The sequence below is a fragment of the Gobius niger genome, assembly GCF_951799975.1.
Source record: "Gobius niger genome assembly, chromosome: 13".
NCBI lineage: Eukaryota > Metazoa > Chordata > Actinopteri > Gobiiformes > Gobiidae > Gobius > Gobius niger.
The window spans coordinates 23,352,646-23,365,339 of record NC_136864.1 but is presented as its reverse complement, the minus strand read 5'-3'; the positions used below and the strand labels follow the sequence as shown (position 1 = coordinate 23,365,339).

General features: G+C 40.9%; 1 long non-coding RNA gene across 1 annotated transcript in view; it reads right to left on the bottom strand.

Annotated features, from left to right (window-relative positions):
* Positions 1–1,145: 1,145 nt before the first annotated feature.
* The window catches only part of LOC306972560, a 32,058-nt gene continuing 20,509 nt past the window's right edge, over positions 1,146–12,694 (bottom strand). The window contains exons 2-3 of the long non-coding RNA XR_013793506.1: positions 1,340–1,426; positions 1,146–1,246 (exon numbers count right to left, since the gene is read on the bottom strand). This is a non-coding gene — a long non-coding RNA (uncharacterized lncRNA). The remainder of the gene's footprint in view (positions 1,247–1,339; positions 1,427–12,694) is intronic.

Here is a 12,694-nt window from a genome sequence, read left to right as displayed (position 1 = left end):
GCATTGCACTGGTCTATAGTCTGTAAGCTTCAGTCGAGAAGCTTTAACATTTGGGTAAAGCCAAACTGGAGAAAGTGTGCTCTGCTTAGGCGGGGGTTAAGAAGTTAATCAAATGGCCACGCTACAATGAAGGCCTTTTAGCCATTTATTTTCTTTGATCGCCTCCGTTTTGTATCTTTTTAAAGTCATGTGCTGATCCCTGCTCTGAAGAGCACCAAAGCAACATTCAATAAGTATATCCAAGAATCACTCAGTTTTTTGTATGCCTCTTCTTTGCTTGGTAAGTATGAATGGCATGTGTTTGCTTAGTTGAATATTTCAACTAAGCAAAGGATTCCCAGGTCACCAGGTAGATCAACAAGCAGAGTTCGTTGAGTCAATACAGCCGGACAAGTGTCAAGATTGCTTCCAAAATGTTGAACAACTAACACGTTTGTTAAGTGGTGACGTCACAGCTCTACTCCCGTTTTTCGCAGATGTGCGAGAAGTAGAGCTGTGACGTCACCGCTTAACAAAAGTATCTAGGCTCGGTGTACGGAGTGTAGCATAGCAACATGATGCTATCTTCCGAGGGTAATAACATGTGTTTTATTTCTATGGAGGGTTGGCCGTGTCTCTTTGAAGTAAATAAATATTTAAACAGGTCTTAGCTGATCACAAGGGATGTAAATACTTCACTGGAGGGGACTTCTGTGTATTAAACTGTAGCTGTTTTAGCCTTGAAGCTAAAGGCTAACATTAGCGTAACGCTAACGAATGACAAAATAGCAACACCATCTAAAATATTATTTATGAAACACACTTAGCTCTACATTTGTTTAAATTGCAAGTCTGTTTTTTTTAAGCTTATTATGCTTTTGATATTTAAAAATGCGGACAGGAAGTCGTCTTAATCATACACTGGCAAACAGGAAGTTAGCTAAAAACATTCTGTGCACCGGAAAATGTCCTGATGCATCTCGATTTCAACGGCCCCGGTTTAATATTGTGCTTGTGCTGTAATTTCACTGAAATGTGAACTACATATAAACAAACACTGGATTTTTTCCCCCTTTTCTTTTAAAAACATCAAACAATGAAAGATAAAATAAATGATAGAGCCCAAAATGGAGCAATGGGACAAAGTGATCCTTACTTTGTCACTATGTGTTTGAGATTTCCTCCTGCATAAGAAGTCCTGGATGGCGACAGTTTGCTTCATGTTTCTCCCCAGTCCATTTCGACAACTCCGTCCCGACTGTAAAGCCTACAAAAAAATTCTGGTTGGTTTTTTGGGGTTCAGACTGATGTGTGGTTTAATTTCACAGCAGATTGTTGAGACTTTGAAGCCATCACTTACCACATGGCGACGGTGAAACGGTGTGTTTGATATTGTCGCTCCAGTCGGCAGCCACTCCAGTTCTGAGCCCGAAACCTCTGCGTGGAACTGCTGAGGGAACAAAGTGAATATGGATGAAGAGAGTGAGTGAGCGCACGGGCCGCTGGCATATACGAGAGGATTCAGCACTGCTTTATATAAGCCTTTCATCTGATTCTGGTCTGATAACTCCCCGTTTTAATTATAAGGGCAGCATCATAAGGCTCAGCGGGCAAAAAAGAATTTAGTTATTGAATATAGGAAGTAGTGAGACTCCATAAGGAGACTCCAAAAACTGATGAATCAAAGGGAATTTGAAGCTTAGAGTCTTTAGATGAGAAACATTAGTTTATCAATGTTGTTTTTCAAGAAATAAATCATTTTCACATTTTGTTTAGGATACATCACTCATAAAGCTGCACATGGGATGGCCTTCCTTTTAGTGCTAGTCTGTAAGTTTGCAATCAAAATCCTCCACTCTTGGACCAGAAAGCCCTTCTTAGTGTGGATGTATGTGTCTCCATGTATTGTTTTTTATGACCAGACAGCAGTGAACAGAATTGCCCATTGGGATGAATAAAGTTGTTTTGATTTGATTTGAAAATGAGGAGAGCAGAAACTAAACTTTCCCCCTCCCCCTCCCTCCTGATTGGACATGACAGGCTGGTTCACAGGAAAAGCTCGTCTCATTGGTCGACACGGGAGGATACTAAACTCTGATTAGTTGCTGAAATCCGGAAAGGAGGGACTTTACAAAAAATAATAAAGATATATTATTTAGTGCTGTCAATCAATACAAATATTTCATCGCGATTAATGTCAAGAATGTCATAGTTAACTCATGATTAATCATCTATTTTAAATGTCCCTTGAATAATCATTTTAATACTCTTATGGGGTTCCTCAAATATGCGGCTAACTTCAGAGGCTTGCAGGTTAGAAAGCACACTTTTCTTTCTCCTTTACAGTGTTTTCTTACAACATGAAGTGCATTCTTATCCATAAATGCCTCTCAAAGTATAGGCTTTGTTTTGTTGAATGTCCAGTTTTATGGGGTAAGCATGTCTTAGTATGTTTTGTTTTTTCAAGTTTAGATGTAGCCGACAGCTCCTCTGCTCCAAATGCGGCACACCAGCAGCAGAGCTAAAGCACAGGCGTGAAAGGTACATGTGATGAAAACAATGCTGCAGCAAGAAGCAAGGTCCACTCAAATAACAACACGACAACTTGTTACTAACCTGAGGAAAGCTTCACAAAGGCTGCTCTACTTTAGTCCAAACTTTTTTTGGTTTGACAAAAAGTCAGAGTAAGTAAAATTAAAGCCTCGGGAAAGTTTCTGCTCCTTGTTTCCTGATAAGTCTATAAGCGATTTCAAAGGTGTCCTCAGTCAGTGGTGCAATAGCAAAACATACCATGTGCTATTTCTCCTGTAAACCCGCCGCGGTCATGTGACGCGCTCCCGTTTGAGCAGCAGAGCAGCTCAAAAAAATGTATGCTGTTAAAATTGATTTGCATTAATTGGTTAATAATGCGATATTTTGGACAGCACTAATATTGTTACTTACTTTACATCAAAACGCAAGACCAGGTGGTCAATTTTGCACATTTTATAAAATTTGTAAAACATTTAGACTTCCAGACTATCACTTTAAAGCAGTACTAAGTAACTCATCCCCCTAGAGCCCATAAGCACCACTGCAGGTGTCGTAGTATGTTGTGTTTTTTTACTCATTAATTGAGAATAAATACTACGCTGACAGAAAAGACAAAGGGAGAGAGGGATATTGTTCATCCAATTACACTATGGAGATTATTTTTTTCACTCAAACTTGGCTGTAAATATTGTCTAACAGGCTAACGGGTTAGCTTTACCAGTTAGCTTCTTCTTTGTGATTCCATTTGTGTGAATTGGTGACTTCGACCCGTAGGCAGGAAAGCTGCAATTGTGGTTTTCTGGCCAGAAACACCAGGGGGAGATGAAAGAGCATCTCCCCATTAGCACTTGTATTACCCCCAGAGGGACTACAAAAAGGATTTATTAAGGTAACCAAGTTACTTAGTACTACTTTAAAACTTCCAAACAATTTATTGGTAATTCATTCCCTAATCAAATCACTTATTTATCATATATTTGACAGCCTGCTCAATAGTAGCATCCAGAATGCACTGCTTGAGTCTTGACTAGTACAAGGAAATAGGAGTCCAGTGCTCAGGTGCAGCAGTTTATGTTCAACAACTACATTGGAAGTCTAATCGCATTCGGAAAACTTTAGCTATTTCTAAAAACGTTGAACATTTTCATCTATCAGAAATACCAGCACTTTTCGATTCACACGAGAAGCAAGAATGCGCAGCATAGCTTAGTAATTACGCAGCCGTCTCCCGCTGTATAAGCAAAGACCTACAGCCAACTGTGCCTCTTCATCACCAGGCGCGCTTTTCTAACCTATAATGATGTGAGTGGCGTTTCCATCCAGACACCGTCACATCCTATTACAGCAGACACAATGCATGAACGGCACTCCGGCTAAATATTTAGATCACAGGCAGCCTGCCGTTTTATTTGCACCACCACAACCCCGCTGCGTCCGTGCCAAAAAAGACATAGATTCAATTTTCCCAAGAAACAATGGAGTGGAAAAGTACAACTCGACAAAAATGAAAATCTCCCTCCGTTCCGTCAGGAGGAAGAATGCTTTGTGTACAGGCAATGTTTGGAGAACTTATTGCAAGAGTGGCAGAGGTTGACGAACTGAATATTAACTGTAATGCTGTTTTAATTAGGTGAGTCTCAGGAGAGTACATGACGCCAACAAACCACTTAGCCCCCAGACTAATTGAATTGTACCTTTACATTACATAGACGTTCGTGACACAGTGAAGAGCTGTCAGACGCCGTTTATTCTCCATTGGTATAAAATGTGAGAGCGCCGCAGTGGTCGGAAAGCTTTCAGAAACAGCACCGAAAAGGGACATAAAACTAATGAGAGAAATAATGTTTCGTCAAACAACAGCGGTAAGCGTCTTTTCTCACCGGTGAAGCTAACGAAAAATGCTGTACTAATAATGTTTAAAAATTATTAAAAATGTATCGTTATCCATTGCTCTCCAAGAATGTATGCTATTTATGTGGCCACAGCTGGAAAGGGGCAGCCTACACAAGCTAGAGTCTCATTGGCCCCTGGATTCCTTCTTTTCTGATGGCGCGGACATATTCCAAGACGACAATGTATCTTTTGACCTTGTAGAAACAATGGCACAGAAACTTTTTAACTTAATAATTGCTACAGCTGGAACATTGAAGATGTCTTGTCTTGTCATGTTATATTACTGTTGACATTATCGAGAAAAGCAAACGCAATCATACAATCAGATCTTGCGAACCAATTCAAATCCACTCATAAACCTACATGCTGTACTTAAAGGGATTTTTCAAGTTTATTTTCACAGGGCCTCATTTCCCAGTTATCTAGAATGTTGTGTATTTCTGGAGATATATATATTTTTTTGATTAATGCAGTCCTTATATTTGAAGAGTTTCGTGGTGCTAGGCTAGTGCTAGGCTAGCGCATGTCTATGGTAACTATTAGCCTGCATTAAAAACAGTCTGACCCAAGCACAGTGCACCTGAGGCAAATCACCTGTAACACCAGACTATTGATATAAATGTCAGTGTTGACTGAATATTTTTTTTTAAATATAGCCATTTTGCATTTAAATGAACTTATATTTGAGCAGCACCAACTTCCTGGTTGTGAGCTACGCAGCTGCGGAGTGATCTGCTCGGTTACCGGATCTACAGTAGTTTGTTTACCTGCGGCCGGCATTACTACACGTGGAATTCACAAAGGAGCTTTCTACAAATCAGATATGGCAACGTTTGGAGGACGACCCCATGATTTTGAAGAGGTTTATAAAACAGGCTACTAGTTACCATAGACTGCTATATAAACTCTTCAAATATAAGGACTGCATGAATTTTAAAAATATATATCTCCAGAAATCAACAATACTCTGGATAACTAGGAAAAGAGGCCCTTTGTCAAAAATCCTGAAATATCTCTTTAAAGTATATACTGCCAGTTGACTTGATTTGGCACAAGCACTATCATTTGGTAGTGAGTTATTTAGATCAAAGCGTATGTTTATGTTGATTGCAAAGTCGTTTGAGACACAAGATCTGGCAACCCCGAGTGTGAAGCTCTTTCTGTTCTTGGATCGGATGAACCGCATTTAGAATTTCGCAAAATCTCCTTCACTCCCGTCAGTGTTAATTTCGTCGACTAAAATATTTAGTCTTAATTTTAGTCAAGGTGTTTTTTTTGACGACTAAAATTGGACTAAAACTAAATTAAAAGTTTTTCATGAGACTAAAACTATGACTAAAATGTCCAGATATTTTAGTCAACTGAAACAAGACTAAATAAAAATGAAAAGGAGAGACTAAAATCACCCAAACTTCTATTGACCGTCTGAAAGAGCCTCAGATCATATAAATTCTCTGCCAAAGGATCAGCTCTGAGCTTTGTTCATGTAGAGCAGCTCCATGAAGCAGAGGACCAAGATTAAATATGATTATAATGAATATTATCAATGCAAAGTCGACTAAATTCGTCTTAAATTTAGTCCACTAAATTTGCTTGCAAGTTTAGTCGACTAAAACTAGACTAAAATTGAAGATATTTTTTTGACTAAAATTAGACTAAAATCGAATTACATTTTCGTCAAAAGACTAAGACTAAACTAAATTAAAATATGTTGTCAAAATTAACACTGACTCCCATTGTCTCCATCATCATACGTACTGTAGCTTGTTTCAGCTCAGCCGCTCCAAAACAAAATGTGGGAAGTGTGAAGTTGCTTCATTTTTTCGGTGTGAAATTAGACTTCATTTGCAAATAATAAATTCACAGTTTACATTTTCTTTCTTTTTCCTTTTTTCTTTTTCTTTTTTTTAAGCGAGGCTCTAAAGAAACAAGACAGACCCCACAGAGGCTATTACGCAAGACAAAAATCCTAATCAAGTGGCAAAACACTGGGTGGTGCAATAAACCCACGCTGCTTTTGGCAGAGGAGCTCATTTCAGACAAAACGTGAGAAATTAGACCATAACGCATTTCAAGGGATGTGAAAAATGATACTCTAATGGTGCAGATAGTTTAGAGTTGATTTTGCTACTACTTTCACCAGCACAACCCTGGTGGTTAAAGGAACAGGCCACCCACCGTTTTTTACATACTGAGATATGTTCTCACCTGAGCTTAGACGAGTTGATGCGTACCTGTCTGGTCTTTGTGCGTGCGCTCAGTCACGCAAAACGACCATTGATGTTGTTAGACATTTGGCCTCTCCCAGCAAATTCCAATTGTTCCAAACGGGGGTGAAGTTGGAAGCTACCACGAGCTTCCAGGGGCACAAAGACCAGACAGGTATCAAGCTCAGGTAAAAACATATCACAGTATGGAAGAACTGTGTGCCCTCAGTTACGCAAAAAGACCAAAGATGTTGTTAGCATTTGGTCTCTCCCAGCATATCCCTATAGCCCGGGGTGAAGTTAGAAGCGACCAAGCTCTTCCACGGGCACGCACAAAGATCAGACAGGTACGCATCAACTCGTCTAAGCTCAGTTAAGAACAATTTTTCAAACTGGCAACAATAAAGTACCTTGACCCGGGCTCAATCTTTATAATTCACATACAGTTACTTCAGGACTCATAGTGCTTATACTTTTCACCTACACAGTTTCAATCAAATGCTCTTTCATACTTGAGGTTATCCATTTCACCTTTAGTTCGGGCATTCCATGGAGACATTCAGCCACACAGCTCTGCAGGCATTCACTGCACCTACGCTGTCATTGACTTTGTAGCTGCCAAAAGTTTCAAGAACCAATTATAAGTGCAAGTGTCCAGGTGTCGATTGTCCGCTTTATGGACAGTCATGGACAGTCGCCAGAAACTCTATTCACAGCAACAGTTTACACATCCTCCTCCATCTGCGTGATGTCTGGATGATATGTCAGTGAAGTACACGTCCTGTTTGAAAAGCGTTGTCAAATTCCAAAAGGCGCACTGTGCACTCCGTGGCGCTTACTCCGTGGCGCTTACTCCGTGGCGCTTACTCCGTGGCGCTTACTCCGTGGCGCTTACTCCGTGGCGCTTACTCCGTGGCGCTTACTCCGTGGCGCTTACTCCGTGGCGCTTACACCGTGGCACTGCTGTACGTACTGAATAGACAGTTATAGCACCTTTGCTCCACACAAAGCCATTGGATACCACTGACATTGGATTCACATGTTTCTATTAATAACAATGGAGACTTTTCAATGTGAAACGTCACAGTCACCATGGGATACCCTATGGAAAGAGCAAGCAAGGACGACATACACAGCTCAATAAGTCCTAAGTCCCTCGTTCTCAGTTAGCATTCATATTGATGTATTTATGTACTTTCAAGTGGATACACATATCAAGCATTACTGAGGGGTAAAAGAAATATTCTTTTGGGTACCCCGGCATTGATATTTTGCATTTTATTATTTGAAGTAATATCCTAAAAGGGGCTAGATGCAAGTTCGCCATTTTATACTCACTACTGCCACCTCAGGTCATATGTTTAACTGCACCTTCTATATTAAAGGGGGGGTATTATGCAAAATCGACTTTTTCGAGCTTTCCATCATGTTATTATGTCATTCCCTCATTAAAAACATGCCTGAAGTGTTGCCTTGGCACATTCACGTATTTTTGAGTAATCTGTAAAAACTGATGGCGGCCATTTTAGGGATAGCTTTGCCTGAGTCCTCCTAGGAACGCCCCCACCTCCTGGAGACGCCTCCGACCTTTCGTCACCAGCCGAGTAACCAACCACTGCTCCTCAGCAGAACCCCCTCCCCACTGATGCCACAGACAGCGTGTGGAGGTGGCGTGTCGGAAAGGGTCAGAGGTTCTTAAAGAGACAGAGGCCTATTTCAAGACATTCGCTACAGCCATTTTCAAAGAGCAATTTTATACAAGGCAGTTATTCTAATTTACTGCATTTACAGACCAACAGAAGGTTTCATCATCATTGTAGTGTGATATAGACTGGTGCAATGTGATTGAAAAAAGCATAATACCCCCTCTTTAAGTGCGTGCATGACGGCAACTCGGACCCGAAGTGACACCGTTTTGAGTGACAGTGCAGGATTTTAGAGGCAGTTGTGGTGAACAGGTCTGAGCTCATTCTACACCTTAGGACATTGTTGGAACATGTATGGGGATGAAAATACAGAATTTTACCATTTTTAAACTCTCTATAGTCCCTTTAAGTCTGTTTGAATGGGTATTTTATAAGGAAGTCTCAAAAGAACAAAAAAAGCTCTGTCTATTTGTGATCATCTCTACAGGAATACAAAGGGACAGGACGCAAAACCGAGCTCATGTCATAAAACAGTTAATTGTTATGACGACATTTCTGCCTGAGGTTTTAGCTGTAGCTCTTGTTTATATGAACTGTTGATCACCACTAAGCAACACTTCAACATTGAGTTATTTTTTGAAGTTTCTTAGTTCTTTAATTGTACTTGTTTGTTCCTTACTGAACCAATTAAAGGCAGCCTGAGTGAATAGATTAACATGTGTTTTTTTTTTTTGGCACGTCCTTCATATTATTCCTCACTCACAAATATACAAAAAGGAATCTGATAAATGCACTTTACACAGTATTATTCATCCATTGTTCTGTCACTCTTGTTTTTAGTTTATAGTATACCAAAAGCTCCTGGTGAGATATTCCACACTGGAACATGTCAGACAGCTCCTTCTGCACCAACAGTACGGGTCCATCATGGCCCTACATCTCACACTACAGTTAATAATACAGTTATTGGAATGGTTATTATAATTCATAACCACCGTTTTTCCATACTGAGATATGTTCTTACCTGAGCTTAGGCGAGTTGATGCGTACCTGTCTGGTCTTTGTGCGTGCCCGTGGAAGAACCTGGTTGCTTCTAACTTCAACCCGTTTGGAGCCATAGGAATACATTGGGAGAGGCCAAATGCTAACAACATATTTGGTCTTTTTGCGTGACTGAGCGCACGCACAAAGACCATATAGGTACGCATCAACTCGTCTAAGCTCAGGTAAGAACATATTTCAGCATGTAAAAACGGTGGCCTGTTCCTTTAACATAGTCATAAAAGTAGTTCCCACAATAATATTAATTATATTTCAATAGTGTCCCACCTTACCCAACTACAAGTGTCCCACCTTAGCCATAGCATATTGAAAAAATTGTCATTGGACCAACATGTGTTTGAGGCAGAATTCTGTGTTAAATATTTCACTTTTTAAAGCTTTTAAAATATATATAACATTAAAGACTTTGGCATTTTATTCTGAACAAAAAATTAGGTAGAAATAGAAATTTCAAAAAGTGTCCCACCCATATTCGCCCGACAGCCTTTATGAGGAGTCATGGGACAGATTAAAACACGGCTCTAACTCATTTTAAAAGCAGTTGTTTTCCCTCTAAACCAGTCTGGGAATGACTTACACGACAAGTAATCAGTTAAAGCTCACATTTTAACTGCTCACTAAACACTCAGGTCGTGTAAAGTTGACATAAGGTCCGTGTAGGGTTCCGTTTTGGAGGGCGGGGGGCGGGCGGGGGGTTTCGCTCCCCGGCATCTGATGTTGATTCCCATTCATATCCCCCATAAACGAAAACCAGTAGCCGTCTCGGGGGCTGAAAAACTGCATTCATCAATTCCGAAAACATGTGCTCCGGAGTCAGGCGGGCAAAGATCGGAGGTCACAAAGTCAGCGCGTCTTGACGTTTCAGATGGATGTTTGGATGAGGTTTTTTTTTTCCTCCCTTTTTTGCGTGTTTGTTAGTAGTGTGTGAAAAAAAACGAGGTCAAAAACTTCCGCGGTGGTGCGTGCTTTGATGCGTAAACCACACAAAAGTCGTGACACGTCATTTGTCATGGCCGTTCCCTGCGCAGAATTAACCCGGCGGTGTAAACTGTTATGGCTGGTGTCATGTCTTATCAGCATTGGTATTTCGCAGGCTTCGCCATTGGCCCGGCGCGCAGGTTTACTGTTTGCATTGCTCTTGAAGGATTTATGCTTAAGCCTTATTTGCAGTCCGCTCTTCGTGTGAGAATAAAGGCTTTACGCGAGTCCAAGAGGTGGAAAGATCAGGCTGGGAGCGGAGAGCTGCCTGTCGTGTGCAATTATAACACTTGGATGGCATGAAAAGAAAAAAAAAAAGCGCCTTTTTTTATCATGTACTGATATAATCGGGTTAAAATACTGACATTTTTTTATTTATTCATTTTTAGTCAATTCTGCAAGACCCGAGTTTGACCAAAGTTTAAGATCAGCCGTAAGTGAACACATCTTTTTGCCATTAATGTTCGCCATTAGTCATGAACAGTGGCCTTTTCCTTTGAAGAAATGTACAAAATGCACACTGTTGCTGCTTTTATCATGTTAATTAGAGAGCCATTATGCTTTCAGATTCTGGATTTGATATTTTCATCTTTTCATTCCTGGCAGCGAATGCGGCGTTTAGCCATTTTGACCTAAAACCATCTCTGACCCGACATTCTTCATAGCAGCCTCTTTTTTTTTTAACCACTGCGTTGCAACTAAAGCGATGTCGTGTGTTATCAGCACGGGTCTTACGCAGGCTTTGCTTTTGGGCCGCTCATGTTTAACTGCTGTCATACATCACTGACCGCTCTGTTTGCATCGCTTACAAATGATTTGTGTGCAGGTCATGCAAGTGGGGATTACGTGGTTTCAGAAAGAATGGAGATGAAGGGGGGAGGCGGTGTATAATCACTATAATGATTAGTAAACATTTGGGTAGCACTTTATAATGACAACACCTTGTTCATCCATAATAAAGGATGAGTTAACACTTAATTCATCATGAACAGTTCATTAGTTAAGTGTGGCTAACACTTTAATAATGAATACGTGAAGTATGTGAAGAACTATTCATTCTGAGTCAGGCATTAACTGTAGTAGTTAAGTAGTTATTAAGTGTTAGTCACGCTTAACTAATGAAGTGTTCATGATGATTTAAGTGTTAATTCATCATTTATTAGGGCTCAATAAGGTGTAGTTATTATGAAGTGTTACCAACGACTGTGTATTGCAGACTTTGCAGTGGTTCTCAACCTTTTGGAGCCCCATTATAACCCCCGCCCGGGTCACACTGTGGGAAATAGGGACAGTAGCCAATATCTATTATAGAAAACGCTATCTTAATGGCCGCCGCCTGGGCGCCGCCATGTTTATTTCCCATACCGACTTTGAAGCTAAGCAGGAAAGTGCCTGGTTAGAACTGGGATGGGAGACCGTTCCTCCGATGCTAAGCAGGGAAAGGCCTGGTTAGGACTGGGATGGGAGACCGTTTGGGAACACCAGGAAGCCTGGCGACAGTACTGAGTGTGTGCGTGGTTGGTGTTATTACATCCGCGGCCGGGCCCCACGTGACGAGTCCCACCGCTCGCGGGCATTGACAACGGGTCCATATGGACCGCGGTGCTGCTGTCCGAGGACAACCCGCTGTCACAAAAACCCGAGTGCACGAGATCTGACTGCCGTGCGTGTGCGCGCGTACAAACAGGGCGATGTGTGTGTGCGTGTGTGTGTGTATGTATGTGTACGCGTGCGCATCCAAACAGGGCCATGTGTGCGTGCGTGTGCGTGTGCGTGTGCGTATGTGTGTGCGTGTGCGTGCGTGCCCAAAACCTGCTCAAACACGAGCCTCTAATCACACGCGCTGCTCCGACTGATTTATCCTCCGTGTGAGTAACAGCGAAAATGACACTACAACTTAACAAGCGCATGGCCTGCACTGCGTAGTTTTTTTTCTTTTTATCTTTTTTTTTACTGCTGTACCTTTTGTTTTCTATTTTGCTTTCACGTATTGAGCCCAGAGGTACATTTTATTCTAAAGCAGCTTGGAAAGCATTGCCAATTTTATTGTAAGGTTATAAATACTGTCTAACTACGATAATTAGGCTATTTCATTTCTAAACCTACTCATTATTTTTTGGATTGTAAACTACCGTGATGCACCAAACCACGGGTCCTGCACTTTGAACCAAAGCGTTAGAGCTGAACCCCTAATATTTATCCATAATTATTCCACTGTCTCTTGAATTCTATTCCCTGAATTTAGCGAAAATATTGTCGTTGTAGTTTATAAGAAAAGAGTACGGGTGCATCAAACACTCCAATTGCAGTTTGTTTGACATTTTTTTTTGCATTCATTCTTTTACTCATTTGTAGTGGCCATAGTTTTTGGCATGGGTTGGGAACCACTGGTCTACA